Source organism: Podarcis liolepis (genome assembly GCF_965112155.1).
Source record: "Podarcis liolepis genome assembly, chromosome: 5".
Classification (NCBI taxonomy): Eukaryota; Metazoa; Chordata; class Lepidosauria; order Squamata; family Lacertidae; genus Podarcis; species Podarcis liolepis.
In genome coordinates, this window is record NC_139556.1 from 24,483,453 (window position 1) to 24,509,649 (window position 26,197).

Here is a 26,197-nt window from a genome sequence, read left to right on the forward strand (position 1 = left end):
CTTATATGCAGGAACTTTTTGGCAGGAGCTGATGAGATTTTGGAAATCTGCTTCTGCTAGCCTTTTTCTCCAAAGGGTTATTGCTAGCACATACTGATTCCATTCCTGTTTACTTTGCTGGAGAGATATCTGTCTCCAAAGACTTTCATTGCAACCATCTTCGTTTCTAATTATTGTGCTCCCAGAAATAACCAACTTTTGTAGATTATTTCTAATTCCAGTGGCAAGTTATGCTTTGAGCTGAGGGAGGACAATATTTAAAGGGTTTTCAGATGAATTTGTAAACATTTCCTTCACTAGAAAAAAGAGAGAGGAAAACCTCTTTCCTTTGCTCCCCAGTTTATGTACCATGACAGCTGCATGATAGCTGTTTCCCATGTTGCTGAAGCAAGTGAGAAGACTAGAAGATGTCATTATTATTTTTCTCCACCCAGTCACGACCCGTCTTTTAAGCACCCCTCATGTAGCAGTATGGGGACGACCTTTTCCAATGGTGCAATCTCAAAGGTACACAATAAGATTGGAATTATCTGAGGAAGATGTGTTGTGTAAAACTTTCCCATCCAATCAACAGCCACCAAGGAGAGAAAGCAACAATTGGATAGGAAAAACTCAGTCAATCGAACCCAGCCACAGAGTTCTGATATTAACATACATACGTGGTATGAGATAGTACGACAATATCTAATTTGGGCTCAAGCTGTAGCCCTATTCAGGTGTTCTGCTAAATCATGTGATGGGAGGGGGAGGAACCTGTGGAATCCGCAGAATTCTAAATCATATGGAGAGCCTCACTTCGGAAGTCCCCCCTCCAAAGTGCGGGAGGTGGTGACGATGTTGTGACAGAGGGGTAGAGCTAGTGGGCACCCCCCCTTCTTCCTCTCAAATAGTTGGAATAAGGTCAATCTGAACACCCAAGCTGGGTTTCTGTAAATAAGGGCACTCTGAACATTTGTATTGTGAAGAGGCATAGCGTGGGTTGCCAGCACCTGGGGCTGCGAGGAGGGTGAGTGTGAGGGAGGAAAATGGATGGAGTATGTATGCACTTTCAACTGCCTAATGACATCCATGTCACACAGAGCATGGTAGCCACAGAGATAAGAAAAGAAGAGTCGTTCCCTTTTCAACTGAGCCCAGTGACGGAAGCACGGGGCTGTATTGAAGAAGCATTGGATGTTGAAATTTTGTGCCTCTAACAATTTTTCACCCAGGGCAACTGCCCCTGTAGTGCCCCCCCATGCTGCGCCACTGGTGTTGTGCATGTGATCCAAGTAGGTTAAGAATCTAACCAATGTGAAGAGGGGGAGAAAGATCCCTTTTTGAGTCTTAGTTAACCAGAGGTGTGCGCTGTTTCCCCCCCTCCCTTAATGGGATTCCAAAGTGCTTTGGGAAGTATGTTTCCACTTAGAGCTAGTTAAGCAATGCGGAGATTTACAAGATGAGGCGTTGGCCCAAGCATCTGAATGCTAAATGGTACTCGAGCCTTAATGTGTTGCTGCTTTCCCACCACCTGAAGCGACATTTGAAAAATTTAGTATCAAAAACCGAAACGAAACAATAGAACGGGAAAAGAGGGTGGAGAATCTCAGTTCGCTTTTAAGCCATTTTCATGCCTTTGGAATGCATCAACCTCCACTGCCTTGTGAAATATCTGATATGACAAGATGTTCATTTTATGGTGTTCAAACGTGAACTCTCTTCAATAATGAATAAAAGCAGTCACTTTAAAAAAAATGAAACCACACTGGAGTGTGAAGTCAATGTGGAAGTGAAGGAGAAAACCAGCACTTCTTTTGCCACATTTGTTTTGCCTTCCTCCTTAGTGAACAGCCTTCAGCAGAACAAATTAGGTCATGGTAGTAGATTGGTTTACATAGCCCATTCTTGACCTTTTATGTTGCATAGTATTGACCTTAAGAGGATCTTCAGCCTGCCTGAACAACACATGCTATAATATTGTATGCCCAAGAGGGCCCCAAGAAAGGATCCTGCAGATCCAAGTATTTTTTGCCGATTAAGATGCTTGAGATTTAATTCATTACTCTTTTCTGCCACCTGACTTGAAAAAAAATTAATATGAAACATGAAACTTTTGGAAGAATGGGAAGACAGTTGATTTGTAATTTGTGACCCTTTCTCACGTCTTGTAGGAAAAAGCTCGGTAGATTAAAATTACAGCAGAAACTCCTTTTGGGGAAGAAACGCGTGTTATTACACACATATATTACATGTAGGAATCTTCAACGTCAGCTGACAGCACAATCCTATACTTCTCTGTTCAAGAGTAAGCCTTCAATGGGGTTACTTTCAAAACTGGAAGTGGTATATTTGATGCTTGTAGTCGCAGTGTGTGGGGGGGGTTAAGATTATGTGGGTGTGTGCATGGAATTCCCAATCAGAGATGAATCAGTGGGGTGATTCAGTGATCAGAGAGGGACACCCAATTTTTGGCACAGGAAGTTCCTTACAGCTCAGGGCGTTTTTGGATACCATGGACTTGTAGAAATCTCAGAGCTCCAAGCCACCTCCTACTCGGTGAAGAGAGATATGACTTCTAGAATATGTCTCCAGTCTCTATAGTTATAACCTGGGTTTATCAGAGTTTTCTTTCAAAAGAGAAACCAAACAACAACAACAACAATGGATGGGCAGTAGAGAAACATGATGCTGAATCCCAAAACTTGAACCACTGAGCAAACTTACACCTTGCCTTGTAAACTTTACAAGGTAAGATGAAAACCTTCATTCTCCACGGTTAAGAATAAACTGAATATACTCTTTTGTTTTTCAGGGTAATTTTTACTCTAGCATTAATTAACTGCTTTGGGAAGTTTGCTGCTTTACACCTGCATTTTAAATAGGCGTCAGTCTGTAAATTTTTGATTTTTATTTCAGTACCTTGAAAAGAATAATGATTACTATAATTATTCACAAAATCTTCCAGATGAAATAATCACAAGAGAGATATTTCTACGGCAGGTACATTGTCTCTCCAAAAGTTTATTCCTAAATGTTTGTTTTGCTAAGAGCTCTTTAAGAATCAGAATCAATTTCACCCTTCTGCGTGAAGAACGAGATCAGCCAATGGGATGTTTCTGTCTGAAAGGTTCTCATCTGGTCAGTGTCAAAGCTATGAGTCCATAATGAAAGGAGAGGCAGATGTTGGACCATCCTTGGAAGACCTATTCACCCACCACTGATTTATAGCTCAGTCCTACATTCTCCTTTGCATAGTCCCCTCCTGCTTCTAGATCATCCAACCAAGTGACAGAATATTGAAAACTAGCTATTTAAATACATATTGATAGTAGCTACAGTTAACACCATTGTGCTGCAGAGGACACAAGAGCCTGCCCATTTCTTGCCACGTGCTTCATCCATAGAAACACAGGAAGCTGCCTAATTCTGAATCGGACCATTGGTTCATAGAAACATAGAATTGCAGTGTTGGAAGAGGCACTGAGGACCATTGATTCCTGCAATGCAGTTGTTCCATAAGGGCATCAAATCTGCAACCTTGGCATTATTAGCACCACACTCTAACCAATTGAGCTACATATAGCTGTGGATGTGATCAGGGTTTTCAACAAGTTTTGATAGATGCTATTGAGATTGCAAAGGAGCTAGAAACACAGCCAAACTTTGAGACAGAACATGTTAGAAAAAGGAGAAAGAAACATCAGTTTGAGGCCCAAGAAGAGGCACCACAACATCCAAAGCTGAAATTCAAAGCAGATTTCTAATAGGGTGTCTTAGACATGGCCTTACAATTCGTTGACACTTTCAATGTCAGTGGCAAGTGGTGAACACAATTTCTCAAAGCTCAAACTTATAAAAACTTACATATGCTAAATAATGTTGCAGAGGAAACTAGATGGCTTGGCATGTTCAGTTGAACATGCCCAAGTATCAGCATTTGACCCAAAGAAATTGGTGGCAAAATTTGCAAAGGAAAAGGCAAGCAAAGTGAGATTTGTATGTGCCTGATATTGAAATTTTTATGAGACTTAAATTTTCATCATCACAATTCACAAGATTATTCCAAAAGAACTCTGTGTTAAATCATTTTCTTTTGTATTTGAGAAAGTTAATCAAAGACTGATGTATTACTTATTCTTGCAATTTAAAATAAATTCAGCAGTTTCAAGTTTTGTGCATTTCATTTTTTTCTACAAGACATCTGTATTGAAAACTGAAGTTAGCAAAAAGACAATTTGAGGGTGCAAGTAGTTAGCCTTGCCTAGAGTGCTAAACTGCCTGGCACCAGCACTCTTCCTGAACATATCTACCCATGCAGTAAGATGTCTCACAGTGGAAAATTCACATACATTCATCTCAAACTGACCAATAGCCACTTTTCACAACTAGTGACACTTCCTTCTTGCGTGGTATGCACTTATACAGACAGGAAGGCTAGCTGGCTAATGAAATGGTTTGATGGCTGATTTTTTGTGTGTGTCACTGGCCTTGGACATGACAATTTTTTAAACACAGAAACTATAGTAATATTTAGCATAAACTTGGCACAGACCCACCATGCAAGAAAGTAGCATTTTTTTTAAACAGCTGTTTTCAGAGGAAGAATAAAGTTCTTTGCCTTTCATTGTATTCTATCAGTTTAAATTAATCTTGTGGGTTTTCTTTTTCAGTGGTGAGGAAGAGAGATTGAAGCCTGAGAGAATGGAGATAGAATAATATTGTACTTTGCACAATGTAACATGCATTCTGGATACTAAAAAATCCTCAATGAATAAAGATGTTTCATCAGAGAAAAGGCCTTATTTAAAGCAGCTGCTCACATCTTGCTAACAATGCTTTCAGCGGTGCTGTGGACCAGTTACATTTGCCATACCCCAAACCTGGCATATCAGAATTTGACCTAGGCAGTCTTTTTAAGCAACAGTTGAAAGCTTAAAAATGGTTCTGACATACCCTCCAGCATTCCATAGATGAGCATGGGGACTTTTTATTTGGTTGTTACACCCCATTCTCAAAGTATGAATCACTCCCTGAGGCCCTTGCACACAATTACATTGTGCTGTAGGCTTTTTCATGCCTGCTATATTGCGTGACCAGGCAGCGACAGCCCCAGCCCCCAGGGATCATAAGGAAGGAATAAAGACTCTGACAACATTATAGGGAATGAAAATTAGGCCACAACTTTATTAAACTTCCGAATGTAGGAAGGCCTTGGCTTAGGCCTTGGGCATGTATCCCTCCCAGCCCCCAGCTGGGGGGAGCTGGGGCTCATCAGGGTAAATGGGATATCTCAAAAACTAAACCTTTTTGTGGTATGATTATGATTGCTGTCCTAGATATACATACTTGGGGAGTAAACTTCATGGAACATAGCTGTGTTTAACTTAACGAATGGAAAGGTTCAACTTGTAAAACATATGCCTACTCCCAACACCCATAGTGTACAGATAGTGGTGATTTTTGAAACATTGGGGGAAGGCATGATGGAGACACCCAACACATTATGCATCCACATATCATGTCAACATGGGGCCAGGAATGAGGGCTTCTTCCCTTGCCCTAGGCTGCAGTGCAAGTTTTCTGGTCAATTCATGGCCAGGTAGGATTTTTTCCAGCTCATCTGCTCATTTGGCCTGCCCAATGGATTTTGTTTTGTTTTTACTTACCCCTCACTGCTTCAGTTGGGCTGCTGACTCCGTTTGGGGCATTATTAGCCATGGCTTGTTGTTTATTACTTTGGCCACATCCAGCAGGTTGTGCAAGGAAAGGGAGAAAGAAATAGAGATTTGATTGGCGCTCTGAAGTACCTTTACATTCCAGGGACTTTCCTTTCAGGACTTTTAAAAATTAAAATTAAATTATCCATTTATGAATCTCAATATTTTTTAGCTTCTTGGACTTCCCGAGTAATGCTGGGTACCATCTGCTAGCAATAGATAAACAGGTAACTCTTGCATTGGAGTTAATTAAGATTCTAAAAACCACATTGGGGAAATGCCTTTATTGCACCCACCAATATGTCGCAAAATAGTGTGCAGCCTTTACCATCCAGCCTGATGAAGAGTTATGGAGAACTTGAAAGTCCATTTTGTGATATTTTGATTGGTTCAATAAAACGCCTTAAATGGATTTTGGATTTTTCTTCTTCTTGTGGCCCTTTGCTTTTTGTGTGATTTGGAGAGCATTTAATTAAAAATTAAAAAGAGAAAGTGTTTCCTTTCCTAGAGCAGCTCAAGGGATAGCAAATAAAGCCATTGTAACATGTTGAAGCATTCAGTAATCAGTTCCAGAAGCTGAAGAAAAGTTGGATATTAATCCTGAGTAATAATGCAGCACTCTTAGTAATTTATGCAGCTTTTTAATCTCAGAAAGATTCTATGTGCTCTGCAAGAGACCTGCTTCTTTCCGTAGGCACATCTGGTGGTTTCCAATGAATATTCTAGTTTAAGATCACAATATTTAAAAGCATAGCATACCCTCTGATACATATTACATCTTCCATCTGGTGCAATGTTCCATAATGTTTGGCTCCTAGGAAATGTCCAGTAACAATAACAGGGATTGGCATTCAAAGCCCTACATTTCCCAAAATATGAATGACTGTGTTATTAAATCATTTAAGATCAGGGGTTAGATGCCATTTCAAGGTGGCTTCACTTTCCCTCCCTACTAGAATGTATATTTCACCCCTGTGCAAAAACTATGGGTGCCACTGAATGGTGTGTGGGTGTTCACACAAAGTTCTGCTCACAAAGTGGGACTTCCTCTCCTCTTCCTGTAAAAGGTAAAGGTAAAGGGACCCCCGACGGTTAGGTCCAGTCACGAACGACTCTGGGGTTGCAGTGCTCATCTTGCTTTACTGGCCAAGGGAGCCAGCGTTTGTCCACAGTTTTTCCGGGTCATGTGGCCAGCAGGACTAAGCCGCTTCTGGCTAAACCAGAACAGCGCACGGAAATGCAGTTTACCTTCCTGCCGGAGTGGTACCTATTTATCTACTTGCACTTTGATGTGCTTTTGAACTGCTAGGTTGGCAGGAGCTGGGACTGAGCAACGGGAGCTCACCCCGTCACAGGGATTTGAACCGCTGACCTTCTGATCGGCAAGCCCTAGGCTCAGTGATTTAGACCACAGCGCCACCGGCATCTCCCTGTACTCACTCAAAAATCAGCTCCCGAGGATTATCCAACACTATGGATCGATTTTGAGGAGGTGGGGTAAGTGTGCGCTGTGAGAGAGGAGGAAGTTTTGTGTCCCAGGTGGATGTCTGCTGTGCTAGTGGAACAGCAGCACTGATTACAGCCCTGCAATTGCCATGATCATTTGTAATTACAAACTGCAGATTTCTCTCCCATTTTTCTTCTTCTATATATCCCAAGAAGACCTGCTGCTGTTAATAATTTCAGGAAAACACCACGTATTGTTCACGTACGTTGCTTTAAATGATGTCAATATATTTTTCTCACTGCAAACCAGAATCCAGTGAGTTCCTCACATAAAGCTGAAATATTATCAAAGTATCCTTAATAGTAACATTTATTGGGATTCATTATAAAATATGTTATCTGCACGTGTGATAAATGGGCTGAAAAACTCTGAGCTATGCTTGTCCATGAGATTATTTGGTTTTGATATAGACCCCAGATTCTACTTCATCTTTCACTTACCCCAAAACCTAAAATCACCCAGAATTCAATTTGGATGAAACCCGACTTGAAATGCTAATGATGGACCGTTATTCATCTTTGAATGAGGTATTCTCCAGGTAATGTTCTCAAGGGCAGATTAAACTGGGCAAGAATGTGGAAAGAGAAGATCTCAGAAACCCAAACCCCAAGCAGGTAAACTGCTTCAGGTTTCTATTTGCAGGTAGGGCAGATTCCGTGCTTGGTACTAGCTGTAAACCAGACTAAATTGGAGCTTTACCCTCACTATAGAGCTATGCTTTTCTTTCTCTCAGAAAAGACAAAATATTTTACAGGCCCTTTGACCACATTCCAGGAGTGTGGTTAGTCATCTGAGCAGCAGAAGAATTTATATCAAATTCAGGAAATAAGCCTGAAAGAAAATGGTTTGACCAATTTTGACAAGCAATTCTTCTCAGATACACCATTGCTTGTCTATTTCCCTGATCATAACTGCTGGGCCCTCCAACAGACATTCCTTCCCCTTAACCATGAGTAATAGAGAAATAAGCCCTCACACTTGTACATAAAGTTCTTGATATGATTAGATTTCCTACATATTCAACTCCCTTCATAAACTTTAATAGTTCTTTAAAAATCAGGCCTCTGTTACATTTGGTACTAGAACGAAATTGCAAGCTTCACAGCATATTTACATTTGTGTGTAACTGCAGGCATAAAGTCATCCATTGTTCTTCTTTATTGATTGAGTTATGAATTTTAAAATGGAATTTAGTTTGCAAAGTCCCAAAAGAAATTAAAGTATGCATTAAAAATCAATATATATTTAAAATGAGCCACTAAGCAAGGTCTCTATGAGTAAGAGGAACTGACATTCATTGCTAATAGGACTGGTTATTGTTTGCTTATTTTCTCTCTCTTTGGTCTCTTCTCTGTTTATTTTTGAATTTTACTTTTTGGGTATAATGTAATAAGCCCATTCTCCCACCTGTACTGTAATAGGTTGAATTGTTTAGGTTGTGATTAGAAGCAGCTGTCTATTATTTTATGTCTATTGGCCATGCATCATTTCTGGGGCTTGGCAAATTATTCTGATTCATCCAACAAAACATGGAATTAGGTTCTTTCCTCTGGGAGCTGGGCCCATTCCAGCTTCAGCTGCCAGCAAAACTTTGCTCAGCGATAAATAAATGTTGTTAAAAAAATTCTAACCCACATTTTACTCCTATTTAAAAGTCTATTCTATTCCGGAATTCTGTAACTATTGATCAACTTGCCTTCCATGACTATGTCTTTAGCCCTCTTAGAAAGAAAGTTATTAATCAAACTGTGCAGGTAACATTCTAAGCAATTTTTGTGAAATGAGCTAGCTTGACTGCCCCCACCTGTCAGTTTTTAGGGATGACATAGGGAAAATCAGGGTTATTGTGTCTTTGACAGCTGCACTATCATAATCTGGACAAAGGCAGAACAAAAGTTGACTTTCTGTGGTAAGCATGAGATTGTCTGCGGTGCAAGTGGAATAAAGCAGCAATGACATTATTCTCTAATTTTCTGTTATGCTTCTCAAGGCAACCATTTTGTGTTGTGCCATGTCCTCTATGGCAGCCATTTTGTGACTGGCACCCACAGAACTCTCAAAATTCAAAATGTGCTCACTGGTCCAAAAAGGCTAGTGACACCTGACTTAAGAGGTATATAAATGCATAGAGAAGAGACAAACTTTTCAAAATATATACTAGATGCAGATTTATGCACTGTGACAACATTTGGGGTTTGATTGAATATGCAAGTTAAGAAAGGAGAAAACTCACTGAGTGCACTTGGCTATACAATCTGTAAAAAAGAAAATTGAATTTGGCCAGTTTGGTTTTCCACCAAAAACCGTTACTAAGGGGGTCAGGAATATGGATTTGACAAATAAATTCCTTTTAAATGGGAGAGAGGGTATCTGCCTTCTTCCCAACAAATAGGAAGCCATACTTAGCTTTTGAGAGGCGCTTCTCAGCTTTTTCAGTTTTCTGTGTGGGAAGAGAAGTACCATTCTAGCTGGTTTCACAAAGTATATATAATTTGTAGTGAGCCAGTTAGATCTGTTTCCAGATAATGTTTTATCCTATAAATAATCTGCACATTTTTGTTTTTTACACCCATTGAAACAACATTTAAAGTCTTTTAAGCTTGACTAATAAATCTGACAATGTAAACTCCCAAGTACTGAACAGCTGAATACTTTTTGAAATCCTGTGATTATAGTTCTTGGTTTAAATAAAGTCACAGGGGAGGCAGTACAAACCATTTGTCAAACAAGCATAATGCATTTTGGTTACTTTATCCTGCAGGTTGCTTAATTGCTACCTTTTACTACATGTATAAAAAGCTGAGCATTTTAAATTGTGGTTTGATTTTATTGTTGCACCATCATTGCACATGTTGCCATTTCTTCTTTTATTTTATTGGGCTTATTCCTTGCCAACTTGTATAGTAATATAATACAGAATGATCGGAGACTTCTGCAACAGAAGACATCCACCCCTTCTAACATGCTTCCTTTCCCCATTTAATAATGTCCTATGCCATCTTCTTCTGTCTTCTCCCCACTCGCCCTCTCTCATACAGCCACAAATGAGATGTAAGCTAGTGTAAGCTGTTTAAAGAAAGAGACAGTCCTTGAACCAACTTGTTAGTACCAAAAAGACCCACCTATTCTGCAATTTAATTCACAAATCTATGTTCCTACCAGCTCATGGGTGTGTATGTGTGCTTTCATTTCCATTAAATATTTCTCCTCAAGCACTTGGCACCCCCCTCCAGTTCCCCAGGGGGGAAAAAACACTGATGGGAGAAATTACCTCATGATATCTTCCCCTGAGCTTTACCTCAGAGAAATTACCTCATGATATCTTCCCCTGAGCAGGGAGTCAGGGAGGCTAACTATTAAGCACAAGAGGTCAGTGCAGTCGCTGATATTGTTCATAAGGTTAGTCCTTTCCCGAAAAGTATAAAGGCCTCGTGTTGTTGTTTTTTAAAGCAACAAATAAGTGTCAGGCACATAGCAGGCAGCCTCTCTATATTTCCGGGAAATTTTGGGCACCCAGGAAGGCTGCATCACACAGACTCCTGACAAAACGATTTGTAGAATGAAAAGGCACTCACAAACCTCACAGACACCTCAAAAGTAAGTTAACCATGGCAACATCTCTGCATCCCACCCGTGAGAGCTTTACCAAACTTTTCTCCTCCTTTCATAATTTTTTTCCTAAATAGATGGAGAATGGTCGGGGAAAATGCTTGAGAAATCTTTAGCACAGTACTTTCCCACACACTAAGCTAGGGTTGTCATATATCTGGAATTTACCAGACATACAAAAAATACTGCAGTTGGAAACAGTGTCCGGGTGGAAAGCAGCAAAAATTTCTGGGAAAATCCAGACATATGGCAACCTACATTAGAAAAGCCTTGTGATAATCTCTGGCCCTTGTTGGCTGTATATTACAATGACATCACGTCTAAGGAGGTGATAGTGACTCAACAGATCTCCCCATCTCAGTCCTTGCCTCACCTATGCCTGGAATCACTTGGCCTCCTGGTTTTGTGTATGAATACTCTTGACACGTGATTGATCTCACAGGAGACCTATTAAGTTCTGTTGGTGCATTAATGTTTAAATCCCCAGAATTTACAGAAAACCCTGCTTGGAGTGAAGTATTGGGGGAAAGGATAACTGATTATTATGGCTTTCTCTTTATGCTCGATGGTTTAAAGTCCCCAAAGCCAAATTTAGTATAATGTATATATTAAACATTAATGGACAAAGTAAATGCTGAGTTTTCTTTAAAAAATGTATAATTCAAAGGAGTGCTTTTGCACAGTGTGCTAATGAACAAGATTATCCCCCAAACAGCAAAATAGAGTCTAATATCCTTAAATAGATGAGGCTAAGAGCTGTTGCCTTAATGTACCAAAAATAATGGTTGATTTCCCTGTTCCAGAATGCAGATTAATGTGATATTTATTCCTGGTCACTTAATTCTTGGCCACCTAAAATGAATATGACACTTGGCTCCTAGTTGTGTGATAAACAGCACAGTTTAAAAAGCAGAAAGCCGTTTTATTTTAGGCACAGCTGAACAAATATTTCATATCCAATAAAATTACCAACAATAAATAGTCTCTCCCCCCCCTCCTTCCTCCTGGTAGAATGCTGGCAGACCGTCCATAATTTTTCTGAGTTACTCAGTTCCCAAAATAATACAATAGCATTTGGAACCAATTTCTCTTTTTATGTAAATTGGCTTTCCTGATAAGTTGCTAGGTTATGAGCGCTCGTGTAACTCACATGGTGTTTGATTTCCAATTTCTGATTGGATAAACAGATACTTAGAATTCACACAGTAAAAGAATGTAAGATGAATACCAAAGATGGGCAGTTGGTGGCCTGTGAAATAGACCTGGGCCCGAAAGCAATAGTCTCTGGCTACCAATGATTGTACCAGATTATAATCAGAGTGGTGTTATAATTTCCGCTCACCCCCTCCAAGAGGGGGGCGGGGTTTGCAACACTGCGTGGGCTTACCTGGCCAGGTGCTACCCACCTTGCTACAGGGTGGCCATTGCTCCGCCCCCATCTTAGCAGGCCAATGGGCTGCCAGCTGGGGGTGGGGCGAGAGCCAGTGTTCTTCGGCCCAGGCTCACTTTGGTTCACCCGCTCAACCCTCCCTAAAATATAACATGGTCTTCTTTTGCTTCCTAGGTCAGCGGGCGCTGCTATGGTCATAAGATGGTTGCTGTATTCAGAACCGGGAAGGAATTTCCCTGCATTGGCAGGTTTTGTCTTCCCCATTGCGATTCATCACAACTTTGGTGGTTTTAGGCCTTGGTTGGTATTCTATAATCTATCTGTGAGTCGGGGGCAGCATACTGATGTACCCCCATATGGCAGTGTTTGCAGGGCCCGTTAAAGAGTTGATTGTGGGAGTCACTAGCTGTAAAGCGGCGGCATAGAGGTCAAACTCCTGGCTTTGGTGAAGTGGGAGGGCACGTTGTGTAAGTTCACGCTTTACAGTCCCCTCCCACAACACCTGACTGCCCTCTGCATCCTCAGCCCCTGTGGGGTATGAGAGGGATCCCTTCCAAGGCCTAAGCCAAGGTTCCTACAGCTGAATTTAATAAAGTTGTGGCCTAATTTAAACCCATACATGGGTGTTATGTCTCATTTATGGGTGGTGGGCTCCAGGAACAGGGTTTAGTGCATGGGCTTGCAAAAATGCTCTGTTTTATACATATTTCTAGATGGTTCTAGATGGTTGGGAAAGGCAAAGGTCTTGTCTCTTAAGATAATCTTTCAAAAGGTACATTTGGTTTGGAGGGTCACATTGTGTTAGCCTGCTATAGCCCTGCAAACATGATCTGAGTGGAATCAGCTATCAATACTGAGCCCTCTTCAGGTGTTCCTTTAAAACAAACCATTCACATCGTGTAGAGGAGGAAACAGGGATGTGTGCCTTTGGGTCTCCAGCACTCTTCATGAGCTGGAGAGCCACTATCTACGGTGGGGAGCATCCTCTACCTGTAGGATTCCAGCATGTTTTAGTACCATTGGTTGGTCTTCCACTAAGTGTTACTCAGAGGAAATTCAATTAGTGTTCCCATATTTTGAAGAGCAGAAAAGAGGACACACTTGCCAACTTCTACTTTTAACTATGGATCGCTATGACAACTCTACCCATGAAAAAGAGGATGTGTCTTGGGAAAAGATGGCAGCCCTAAGATGGGCCTAACTTAGTCATGATCATTAAGTTCAGTGAGTCTACTTTGAGAAAAACTTAGTTGAATACCACCCCACGGATTTTACTTGATGAGAAAAAATTCCATATCGCGTTCCTCCAACTTGTGGAGGGTGACAAGGGGATAGGAGTGAGCATGCTCATCCCTTTTTCCTTGTCCATACAATATTAATCCCACGGATAAAATAACACCTTATGTGTTATCTGATGTACTTGTTTTTTATGACTTTCTTTGGGGCTTTATCCAATGTGTCATCTTTTTCTGTAATTTTAAATGTTTAATCTGTTAACAATGCTGTTCTACAGTTTCAAAGAACATTTGTGATATTGAATTATTCATTTTAGTATCTTCTTTTTTAAAAAAAGACTATTTGAAGTATGTAGAAATGTTTTTATTAATTTCACATGACTAAAACAAAATCATAAATAAAACGGCTTTCAAGTTCCTTTATTTCTACCATCACTTTTGTTCTAATTTGGGTTGGTGAGGTAAGTAGTTTGGGGCTTTATGGTGCATCAGCATTCTAGGCCAAGTGTTCCATATCTGGGAGCTGTAAAATCATCTTGCCTCATCTGATCCCAGCTGTCACATGGAGACATATAATAAATATCTCCTGAAATCAGCCATTTGATAGAAATCTTCCTATCAGTTTGACAGGCAGTTTGATCAACATAGTGTCAAGGATCATTAAGCGATACAATTTGCTTAACCTGCATTTAATATCACAATAATTCATCAGTTTAGATCTTTTAAATTATCCAGACAGGGATTGCATTGGCAAAACAGCAGCCACGTTTAGCAATACACAAACGCTGAGCAGGAGAATCTGCCCCTGAGTTGTAAGGACTTTCTAGCATCTATTGCCTCTTTCTTCCACCCACCTTAATATTTTCTTGTCTTTTCTAATGCTGCAATAAAGATTGCATCCTCCTTAGGGTTGGGTCCCCTTACACTTTACTCTCAAGTGTGCATTATACTCTAACTGGATCCATGTACATTGATGGCACCAATGGAAAATCCACATCTATGGGAAACCAGTCCTATGGAAGTCTATTGTAGGCCCTTGCCTGATGCTGCTTGTATCATCTGTATCCTGTGTGATATTTAGTCAAGACCTTTCTGTTTACCAAGGTGCTGGGGAGATTCTCACTAATGCCAACCTTTTCGCTTGATGTACTGCTGCTGTTATTATATTGCTGCTCCCCTATATTAATCACCCCATCTCCAGAAAGGAGGCACAAGACGCCTATGCATGGTGTGAATGAAGTCAACATTTCATTAGAAACTGTGAATCATCATCCTACTCATCTCTCCAGTGGAAGTTTCTGATGCTTACTTGAGACTTAAGGAAACTGATGCTTCCAGCTGTCTGTCAGGTTAAACTTGGACCACAGACAAAGGCCAATAACCCATGCTATTTGTTATGTATTCAGTGGTCTGTGTTTGCCTGAGCTTGAATCTGGACTGAGGATTCTGAGCCCCTATGTTCTGATTCGATACATGATATCCAATCACAGAACATTTCAGGATTTGGGCCTCTGCCACTGGCCCTTAAACTCTGAGTCATGATTCTCAGCTTGGAAGTTTAGTCAGCCAATCTCATTGGGAGTGAGAGTGGCCCAGGCCTTCAGAAATGTATATAAGCAGTTGCTTTGCCCCTGCTGTCCAGCTCTTTAGTTCAATGAAGGTTCTTGTACCCGCCAACATTTATCCAATGAAAATAGGAACATCCTAAGGAAAAGCAGGACATTCCGGGATCAAATCAGAAACTGGGCCGGCTTCTCTAAATCAGGGAGAGCCCTGGAAAGTAGGGATACTAGGAGGGTCAGAACCAATTGCCCTAAGGCAATGTATCTCTAGTTCACATCATACTTGCATTTCCTCTGTCCAGAGTGACTTCTCGCCTATTTAAAGTTATTTGTGCTTTTATTCTCATCATAGCCACTTTTTCCTATACATTTCTATCTGAGATTGACACTTCTTGACTTTCCTTCCTCTGCCTCCTGTGATCTGAATGTGGGGAGGATTATAATTTGCATATCAATTTCAAATGAATTAGTGTACTGTAATGTAATGTAATGTATTGCCTGTGGGGAAGCAGCCCAATGCAATACCTAAAGCCTTTAAATATATTTAATCAATTTACCCCCATGTATCAGAGCCTTGTGGACCAGCGAAGTATTAGAATATATGTAATTGTATCAGTCACAACATCGCAGTAACTTTACTTCAAGAAATAGCTCTTTTTTATATTTCATTATTATTAAAGATGTTCATGAAATACAAAAGAACGTACAACATCTCTTTCTTTTTGTACAGATTATAAAGTTTTTTTGTTTTGTTACGTTCAGTGTAAGACAATATGGTATCCCAGAGGTAGGGGGAGAGAGTGGAGGGGAAAGGTTGGGTGATAAACTTGCACACAATTTTTCCCCTTCAATTTGGTATATTTGTTTGGTTAATACTAAAGGAGTGTACTGCAGAACTTTCTGCTTCCACTAAAATTTGTCAGAGGTTTTGCCTAAGAAGCAACCCCCAAACTCTCTAGAAATTTTGCTTTAAGTAAAATGTGGTGACAGCCTAAAATTCAGCAGAACTCCCCTCAAAAATGATGCCTAGTTTTATTGAAATTATCTTGGCTAACTCAGGGTATGAGTTAGCTAAGACACATAAGGTTATCACCCTGCTAAACAGCCCTGAATCTGGTCATTCCTGGATGGGTGACCACAATGTCACCTTGGGTTCCATGATAGAATAAAGGTTGGATATAAATGTAATAAAGTAAAATAAATAACCTTGGAATTCCACTGCTATTTTATTTCAGCAATAACCTTCCAAATTTGCTTCATTTTTTTTCCTTTAAGAAAGCTGTTGGTAGCTTTTCTGAAAAGAAAAAAAATGAAGTTTCTCTCAGCTTCTTGATGCTATCATGCTGATGAAATCCTTAAAAGGGAGCATTTTATAAATATTTCCTTTCATAGTCAGGAAGAATACAATGACTAATTCTATTTTTTTTAATTTAAAAAAAATCAATGACAGTTGGAGGAAATCACCCACGTGCTTCAGATGGCAAAACTGAAGTGGATTTAACACAATCTAGTTAAATGTTTTGGCTTCTGCTTTTCTCAGTAACTAAGCTGGGCTTTCAAATGAATGCTGAGAGATCTGGTGGCAATTTTAAGAATGCCCAGAATTTAATGAGTGCCTCATCTGCAAGAGATTTATTTTTGTATTTGAGGGGAAATAGGGCACATAAGTGTCAGGTTAAAAGCATCAGCCATTAGGGTACTGAACCTATAGATCCAGAGGTTTGCTCTTGATCTCTGATAATGCTTCTTGTTTGGATGATGGAGGATAGAGATCGGCTTGTGAGTGTGTGAAGAAACTAGCCTACTTCATACAGGTAAAATGTGCATTTCCTACTTCTGCCCCTGACTCCACCAGCCACTGGCATGTGGCCCCTAGAAGATTGCTTCGAAATGCCTTTTTATCCTAGCAACTACACGGGCAACTGACATGAAAGGTTTCCCCATCTTAGGGAGAAAGTAATGCCTTTGTGACATCATCTGCAGGCATTACACCGCTCCCCACCAATGGACAAGAATTCTGAGATGTGGGGATTGGTGCATTGGCTAGTGATGTCACAAAGGCAGTACTTTCTCCAAGCACAGCCACTGGAGCAGGCTAGAGCTGAGCTCGACTGAAGGGAGGACAGGAAGGATGCAGAAGTCTGAAGTAAGGATGAAGGTAAGCCGGGAGACAGAGGAAATGTCTCGCCAAGGGGCTGAGAGCAGGGATCGAAAGAAAGAAAGATGGGGTGAAGTCAGCTGAGAAAAACTTAGGGAAGTGCTGGGTGAGATCCCATGGACAGTAATACTAAAAGGAAAGGGAGTTCATGATGGCTGGGAGTTTGTTAAGAGGGAGATAGTAAAAGCACAACGTCAGGCAATACCAATGAGATGGAAACATGGAAGGTGCCTAAAGAAGCCAGGGTGGCTATCTAAAGAACTTTTAACTGAGTTAAGATTAAAAAAGGATGTGTACAAAAAATGGAAAAGGGGGGAAACGACCAAAGAGGAATTCAAACAAATAGCCAGCACGTGTAGACACAAAGTCAGAAAAGCTAAAGCACAGAATGAACTCAGGCTTGCTAGAGAGGTTAAAAGCAACAAAAAAGGCTTTTATGGGTATGTTCGTAGCAAAAGGCAGAACAAAGAAACAGTGGGGTCACTCAGAGGAGAAGATGGTGAAATGCAAACAGGGGACACAGAAAGGGCTGAACTCCTCAATGCCTTCTTTGCCTCAGTCTTCTCCGATAAAGAAAACAATGCCCGACCTGAAGAATTTGGAGCAAATGATTCAGCAGAGGAAACACAGCCCAGAATAACTAAGGAGATAGTACAAGAATACTTGGCTAGTTTAGATGTATTCAAGTCTCCAGGGCCAGATGAACTGCATCCAAGAGTATTAAAAGAACTGGCAGATGTGATCTCAGAACCACTGGCAGTCATCTTTGAGAGTTCCTGGAGAACAGGCGAAGTCCCGGCAGACTGGAGGAGGACAAATGTTGTCCCTATTTTCAAAAAGGGGAAAAGCGAGGACCCAAATAATTACCGCCCAGTCAGTCTGACATCAATACCAGGGAAGATTCTGGAGCAGACCATTAAGCAAACAGTCTGTGAGCACCTAGAAAGGAATGCTGTGATCACCAATAGTCAGCATGGATTTCTGAAAAATAAGTCATGTCAGACTAACCTGATCTCGTTTTTTGACAGAATTACAAGCCTGGTAGATGAAGGAAATGCAGTGGATGTAGCCTACCTTGATTTCAGCAAGGCATTTGACAAGGTGCCCCATGATATTCTTGTAAAGAAGCTGGTAAAATGCGGTCTTGACTATGCTACCACTCAGTGGATTTGTAACTGGCTGACTGACCGAACCCAAAGGGTGCTCATCAATGGTTCCTCTTCATCCTGGAGAAGAGTGACTAGTGGGGTGCCACAGGGTTCTGTCTTGGGCCCGGTCTTATTCAACAACTTTATCAACGACTTGGATGATGGACTCAAGGGCATCCTGATCAAATTTGCAGATGACACCAAACTGGGAGGGGTGGCTAACACCCCAGAGGACAGGATCACACTTCAAAACGACCTTGACAGATTAGAGAACTGGGCAAAAACAAACAAGATGAATTTTAACAGGGAGAAATGTAAAGTATTGCACTTGGGCAAAAAAAATGAGAGGCACAAATACAAGATGGGGGACGCCTGGCTTGAGAGCAGTACATGTGAAAAGGATCTAGGAATCTTGGTTGACCACAAACTTGACATGAGCCAACAGTGTGACGCGGCAGCTAAAAAAGCCAATGCAATTCTGGGCTGCATCAATAGGAGTATAGTATCTAGATCAAGGGAAGTAATAGTGCCACTGTATTCTGCTCTGGTCAGACCTCACCTGGAGTACTGTGTCCAGTTCTGGGCACCACAGTTCAAGAAGGACACTGACAAACTGGAACGTGTCCAGAGGAGGACAACCAAAATGGTCAAAGGCCTGGAAGCGATGCCTTATGAGGAACAGCTAAGGGAGCTGGGCATGTTTAGCCTGGAGAAGAGGAGGTTAAGGGGTGATATGATAGCCATGTTCAAATGTATACAGTGGTGCCTCGCAAGACGAAAAGAATCCGTTCTGTGATTCTCTTCGTCTAGCGGTTTTTTTCGTCTTGCGAAGCAAGCCCATTGAAGGATTAGCGGATTAGCGCTATTAGCGGCTTTTAGAGGCTTTTAGGAGCTTATCTGCTGATCGGATCAGCTGATAAGCGGCTTAGCGCTATTAGCGCTATTTGTGGCTTTTAGCTGCTTTTAGCGGCTTATCTGCTGATCGGATCAGCTGATAAGTGGCTTAGCGGCTTAGAAAAGGGGGGGAGGGGGAAAAACCAGCAGGAACTCGCAAGACATTGTCGTCTTGCGAAGCAAGCCCATAGGAGATTCGTTTTGCGAAACACCTCCAAAACGGAAAACTCTTTCGTCTAGCGAGTTTTCCGTCTTGCGAGGCATTCATCTTGCGGGGCACCACTGTAAAAGGATGTCACATAGAGGAGGGAGAAAGGTTGTTTTCTGCTGCTCCAGAGAAGCGGACACGGAGCAATGGATCCAAACTACAAAAAAAAAAAGATTCCACCTAAACATTAGGAAGAACTTCCTGACAGTAAGAGCTGTTCGACAGTGGAATTTGCTGCCAAGGAGTGTGGTGGAGTCTCCTTCTTTGGAGGTCTTTAAGCAGAGGCTTGACAACCATATGTCAGGAGTGCTCTGATGGTGTTTCCTGCTTGGCAGGGGGTTGGACTCGATAGCCCTTGTGGTCTCTTCCAACTCTATGATTCTATGAGAGGAGGGCTAGGGAACTTAGGCTTCCTGTCCTGCTCAGCTTCAGTCCACCTTTCCATATGAATTCTCAAACTTTGGGAATTCATAAATAATATCCCTGAAGACACAATAGGAAATGTTTCCAAGTCATAAAGGATATGGCTAACAGAACTGAAATGTTTTGAAACACATTGTTTGTTTGCTCTTTGGAGGAGAGGGCCAGATGGCTGGTTGTGGTTTTTAAATTGTGTTGTGTCCCCCCCCCCCCCCGTGTATCAGCTGTGGCACCCAACATTCTTTCATTCAGTAATGTTGTATCACATTGTGAGATGTGCAGCTGATGGTCTGTTTAATAAAATCATTTCTTTCCAGTTCTCCTTTTAAAGGTAGCTGTTTATCGTGGGTTTATCATGCATGTCATACAGCAACCAGATTCTCAATGATGCCAACCGCAGAGGGTTGGCGAGTGTTTCAGTTCAGCTCCCACACAATAACCTTCAAAGATATGAAAGCTGGTAGAAAGCAGATAAAATAGACACACTGGTTGATTTTGCAAAGTCTTCTGAACTGGCTACCAATGGATAGCTCTCCCAGAAAGCCAGTGAAATTTGAGAGCTGCTGCGTGGAAGTATAACCCTGTGATTCCTGCATTGCAGGGGATTCGACTAGATGACCCTCAGGGTCCCTACCAACACTATGATTCTATGAAACATGATTCTTTGAGGACATTGTTCTTGTGTCTGTGAGAAAGAGACACTTCGGGAAACATATATCTAGTAGATACTTGCAATCAGTGAAATGTAGAGGGCATCTTTTCTGCCGAAAGTGTTCTGTGAGTTTGCTGGTTTCTCTGATTTAGTTGTCATGGTTGTTGCAATTCTGAAATCCAAATAACAGACAGTAGCCTGATTTGCATGTCATGTCAAGCCAAACCATGGCATAGTGCAAATGCACAAATGTGCAGGCTTCAGGAAATTCTGGCCACGTCACTCTTCCCCAGTCAATTTGCTGCTGCACTGAGCTAAGGCATAGAATCATAACACTGTAGAGTTGGAAGGTATCTCCAAATGTCATGTGGTTCAGCCCCTTGCTCTGCAGGAATCTCAACTAAAGCATCCATGACAGATGGCTATGGTTTGACTTAACATGTTGCCTAGACTAGAGCTCATTGTTTAGCCCTCCTAGACAAACCAGAAACCATAGGATAGACCTTGCTTTCAGCACATGGTTAGTCTGGAGAGAGGTAAGCCACAAGCCTGGGTTCAGAGTGGCCAATACCACCATTTGGAGGAGGGCCTGATCCGTTTGGGGCAGAAGTTGCTGCTCTGTGTCAGTGCTGAGACCTGCAGCAGATGGCATTGACAATGCATCGTGTTCTGCTTAATTTATTAGCTGGCTTGGGAAGTTTCTGGCACACTGCACGCCATACCACCAGACTGGTAAGTTAGATGCTTAAGGGAAGAGTTGGCAATGTTACCAGCCTCTCCCATTTTGTAAACCTTCAACATCTTCCCCAGATTATTTTGAAAATTATACACATTTTCCACCGCGCTCTTCAGAAGATGCCTTTTATCAACATTCAATTGATCTTTAAATAGCCCGTTTTTATAGGTATTATTTTAAGAGGCTGGAATTTATGCAACCAACATGTTGGCAATGAAATTCCTGCCACCTGTTTTCCCTACAAGCGGATCAAAACATCCACTTTGGCTTGCAATTATCCACTTCCATTTACTTTCTTGTATGTCATAATTCTTCCGTTTGCGTTCCCAGTAATAGTGAGGAATCAGATATTTCCGACTACTGAAAAGCCATGCAAAAACACCGAACAAAGAGAAACTACCAGCCAATTAGACCAAATTAGAGCAGTAAAATGTGCATATTTTACAACACACTGATGTGTAACAGCCTCCGTTTTAGCCTGTTGTTACGGTATAAACTGATTTCACCCAAGCACTACCTGCAAACATGGGGCTACCACTCCTTAAATAAATTTTCAGATCATATAAAACAATCCGTTGATTGATGAAATATACCTCTGAATAAAAATAATGGCTATGAAGAAAGGAAGCATGCTTTAAATTATATGCACAGAAATGCACACATACAAAAAACAATTCCGAAGAAAGAAAATATACTTTAAAAAGATGTTCAGATAGCTCAGCAGGCATCACCCTCTACTCTTTGAGCCAGGAGGAGTTCTTTTAATGTTGCATTTTATGAATATTGTTAACCACCCTGGGGTCTCAGGATAGGAAGCTTGTGAGAAAAGGAAGAAGGTAAATACTAAATAAATTAATAAATCTGTGACGTGGCAGCTTTCCTCTGTGGTTGTTGTAAGTACTTGGATAGATGCCCCCCCCCCTTAAATGCCCAATTAATTGGGAAGTCTTTTTAATTTATCGTAAGTTCTTGAACTAATTAATCTAATGACTCAATCAGCCATTAGAACAATTTAATGGTTCAATCAGAACCCTAATGCAAATTATATATATATATATATATATGTTTTCGTAGATTTTCACGGGTACAGGAATGCAGGTTTTGGTGTCCTCGGGTGTCTTCCCGTGTAAGAGTTGGGGTGTCTAGGCGACGTTTCAACGAGGTCTCACTCGTCATCTTCAGGCTGGTGCTTTCGGCTTCTTGTTACTGGAACAGAGCAGGATCTCAGTGTTTGAGTTCCTATAAATACTGTTGAGGGGGTGTGGTGTATAGCCTCCAACGTTCTGGGCAGAGAGGAAGTTCCCAGGTTAGTGTGCCTTTTCTTCTTTTGTTCCTTAATTACTTGAGGGATATCTTGAGTGATTTCTAGAGTGATATTCTGAGTACCACTTAGGTGGGTCATTAAGTGTGGATTAGTTGCTAAAGCTTTCGTGTCTTGACCTCTTGAGCTTGTGAAGAGTTTTTCTGAGAAGATGGCTGTACTGCACTTAGTTGTGCTCTGGCTTGGCTTCGTGTATAGGGGCGAGCTGTGGTTTTGTGCCCTGTGCCAGCCAGATCTGTGTAGGGATTGCAGGGGGGTGCAGCATCCGGAGGTGCCACTATGGTTTGGCTACTGGATGGTGTCTGTAATTTATCTGTGGAGAGGGTCTGGGTTTGGGTCTGGTGTGGTTGATTGGTGATGGCGTTCTGTGTGCCTCTGGTTCTGGTGTCGGTTTTTGTGGGGAGGGCTAATTTCCAGATGTCTGGCAGGCGGGACGTGTCGTCACGCTTGTTCATGTTGTGAGGGTGTTTCTCTATCTCGATGGCTTCCATGATTATTCTCTTGTGGTGATGTTCCATGTTAAAGAGCAATTTGGAATCTGCAAAATTAATTTCGTGTCCTGTTTCTTTCATGTGTTGGAAAAGAGAGGAAGTTTTTTCTTCTTTTTTTTGACGGCATTCTTGTGTTCTGCGATACGTGCATTTATTCGTCTGTTTGTTTGTCCAATGTACGTGGCTGGGCAGACTTTGCAGGGTATTTCATAGACCCCTTGGTTTTCCAACTGGATTTTATCTTTGGGGTTTCTGAGGATATTGGCTATTTTTTGGTTGGTGCAAAAGGCTGTTTTGATATTGTGTTTATGGAGGATTTTGCTAATTTTATCTGTAGTGCCCTTGATATAAGGAAGGAGGGCCATGCCATTGTTTTCTTCTGTGTCTTGGTTTTTGGGGGGTGTTTCTTTTTGGATTAGCTTCGTAACCCTGTTTTGCTGGTATCCATTGGCGATTAACACATTTGAGAGATTCTGTAACTCATATATATATTATATATATATATATAAAAAATAGACCTGAGAGGGAAGGTCCTTTTCCTATGCTTTATATCCTTGGCTGGCAACTCCTTTTAAAAAGGGACACATTTTGCACTGGGCAAATGCTGATTATTTATTTCTTGAATTTACATCCTGCCCTTCCTCCTGAAAGATCTCAGGAACATTGCCTGCGCCCACTAACTCACTTCTACCCAAGCAGAGATGCAGGCAAAGGACTCTTTAATCTCCTCTCTTTTCTGATGTTAATAGCAATACAGACGCTTCAGATTACAGACTCCGCTAACCCAGAAATAGTACCTCGGGTTAAGAACTTTGCTTCAGGATGAGAACAGAAATCGCCCGGCAGCGGTGCAGCAGCAGCGGGAGGGCCCATTAGCTAAAGTGATACCTCGGGTTAAGAACTGTTTCAGGTTAAGAACAGACCTCCAGAACGAATTAAGTTCTTAACCCGAGGTACCACTGTAGAGCCTTTGGCAGATCCTTTCCTTTAGGCACTCCAGTTCCTCACTCACTATCACTTCCTGGGGACCAAGTGTATTCACGTGGGAATGGCTGTAGATTGTGTGCTTTGCATACAAGCAATCCCAGGTACAGTTCCCATTATATCCAGGTAGGACTGGGAGATATCCTTGTCTGAAGAGCCACTGCCACTTAATGAAGACAGTACTGATCTAGATAAACCAGTGGACTGATTCGATTTGAGACAGCTTCTGGTGTTCCTTTGAGTCGTCAGCAGAGCCATGTAGAAAGAGAACATGTGACTAATGTACAACCTGGGATCTCGTGGCATTGGACAGAAAGCCCTTGTGTCATAAAGCCAAGCCGATGTCTGAGGAATGTATGCACCATCTAGGCAAGAAAAGAGAGAACTTCATATGACTAGGCCTGTGAACTCTGACCCTGACATTAAGCAGAAATGCTACCTGCCATTGGTAGATATTAGGACATTGCATAATGATGCCAGGTCACAAATTACAGAGTAAGGGAGGCTACGATGAAGAGAAAGACTCCGAGCACTCCTGTTCTTGTTTTCTTTCTTTCTTTCTTTCTTTCTTTCTTTCTTTCTTTCTTTCTTTCTTTCTTTTTTTCTTTCCTTCCTTCTTTTTTGAATTTATATACCGCCCTATACCCAGAGGTCTCAGAGCGGTTCACAGATTAAAATCAAAATATGAAAGCACAAAAGACATAACCAAAATAAAAGCAGCAACAATCCAATACCCACACCCCGCAAAACCCCCCACATTTTAAAAGGGCATAGGATGCCAATCAAATTAACCAAAGGGTTAAAAGGGGACATTTTTGCCTAAAGGTGTATAATGAAGGCGCCAGGCAAACTTTCCTGGGGAGAGCATTCCACAGATGGGGAGCCATTGCAGGGAAGGCCCATTCTTGTGTTGCCACCCTCCAGACCTCTTGTGCTGTTGTTTCTGGTAATAAACATATCTATAATGCACACACTCGGACCTACCATTTCTAATGTGGAACGTGAATGAACAAAATTGTTATGTTCCCAAAAGAGACAGATCTGTTGGAGTTAAACCTGGTGTCTCTCCAGGGTTAGCCAAAGACCTTGTTTGCCCCAGGCTTCCCAGTATGACACTGAAGCCGGGTGATGTTGTTTACCCATTGTACAAGATTCTGTCCATTGTTATAGTACTTGATATTCTTTTTATGGTTTTTTATGAGCTGTCCTGGCAGTTTTATAAGCCATAGGGTAGCACATAAATACTTTAAACAAGCAAACAAATACATTTTTGCTTTCAGCTGCAGTCCATTACATCACTGCTGGGAATCTGCTGGCCCTGATAAGTATTATTTTTGGGGGCAGGAGCCTCCCCCCAAAAAAATCCAAATATACAGGGGAAAAAACTTTTTAGGTATCGCTCTAAGGATTTAAGCTGTTAACGGTCATATATCATTCTGTCATAGTAACAAGAATGCTGGCAGAGGAGGCAGAAGACATTAAACTGTTAGATGAGCTCTTGACTTCATTGTATGCTTAACTCAGTAATGTTTGCTGTTTTCCTTTTTTGCCTGTATGATTCCTTTTTCTTTAGAGCTTATTTGTGTTCACAATCACATGGTCAAATGTCATATTGGGACACACTCAAGAAGTATTTTTTTCAAGCTTGTACATGATTCTTAAAAGAGTAAAGCTGAAGTTCTAAAGGATTTAGGTTTTTCTTTTTAATCCATTTGCAAAATCGTACAAAACCCAGCCCTTGGAGTATGTCAGGGATTGTACTGACAGAGGAGGAGGAATGGTGGAGGTCTCTCCCTGCTTCTCCTGTAGCTTCCAGAGAGGAGAAATGCAGTCTCGAATTGCAGCAGGGCTTTGAGGAAGATAACAACTCAGACAGGCAAACAGCAGAGTTTGCAGTGTAAGGAGGAGGGGAGGCAAATCAGCTAGCTGACATGTCACTGGACAGCATAACCAGCCCCCCTCAAAAAACGTGGTGTTCATTAAGGGGACAAGAACAAAGACCACAGAGACAATTGTCCACGGACAGACGCCATAGAAGCAGGTGTTGTTGCTAGAGAGGGAAGGGGGAGGAGCTCAGTGTGAGCAATGCCACCATTGAGGAACGACCATATTTATTTGTCTTTTACCGTTATGTCTGAATAAACCATAGTAAGAACTTTCATGTTTCATCCTTGCTTCTTGGTGCC

General features: G+C 41.4%; 1 long non-coding RNA gene across 2 annotated transcripts; it reads left to right on the top strand.

The window, feature by feature from the left end:
- The first annotated feature begins 17,076 nt into the window (after window positions 1–17,076).
- On the top strand, window positions 17,077–25,497 carry LOC310706722. 2 transcript variants are annotated; one of them, XR_014526114.1, is made up of 3 exons: window positions 17,077–17,157; window positions 21,165–21,211; window positions 25,457–25,497. It is a non-coding gene; the product is annotated as an uncharacterized lncRNA (long non-coding RNA). The 2 variants fall into 2 exon arrangements; XR_014526115.1 differs by lacking the exon at window positions 25,457–25,497 and adding an exon at window positions 21,546–21,960.
- The last annotated feature ends 700 nt before the right edge of the window (window positions 25,498–26,197 follow it).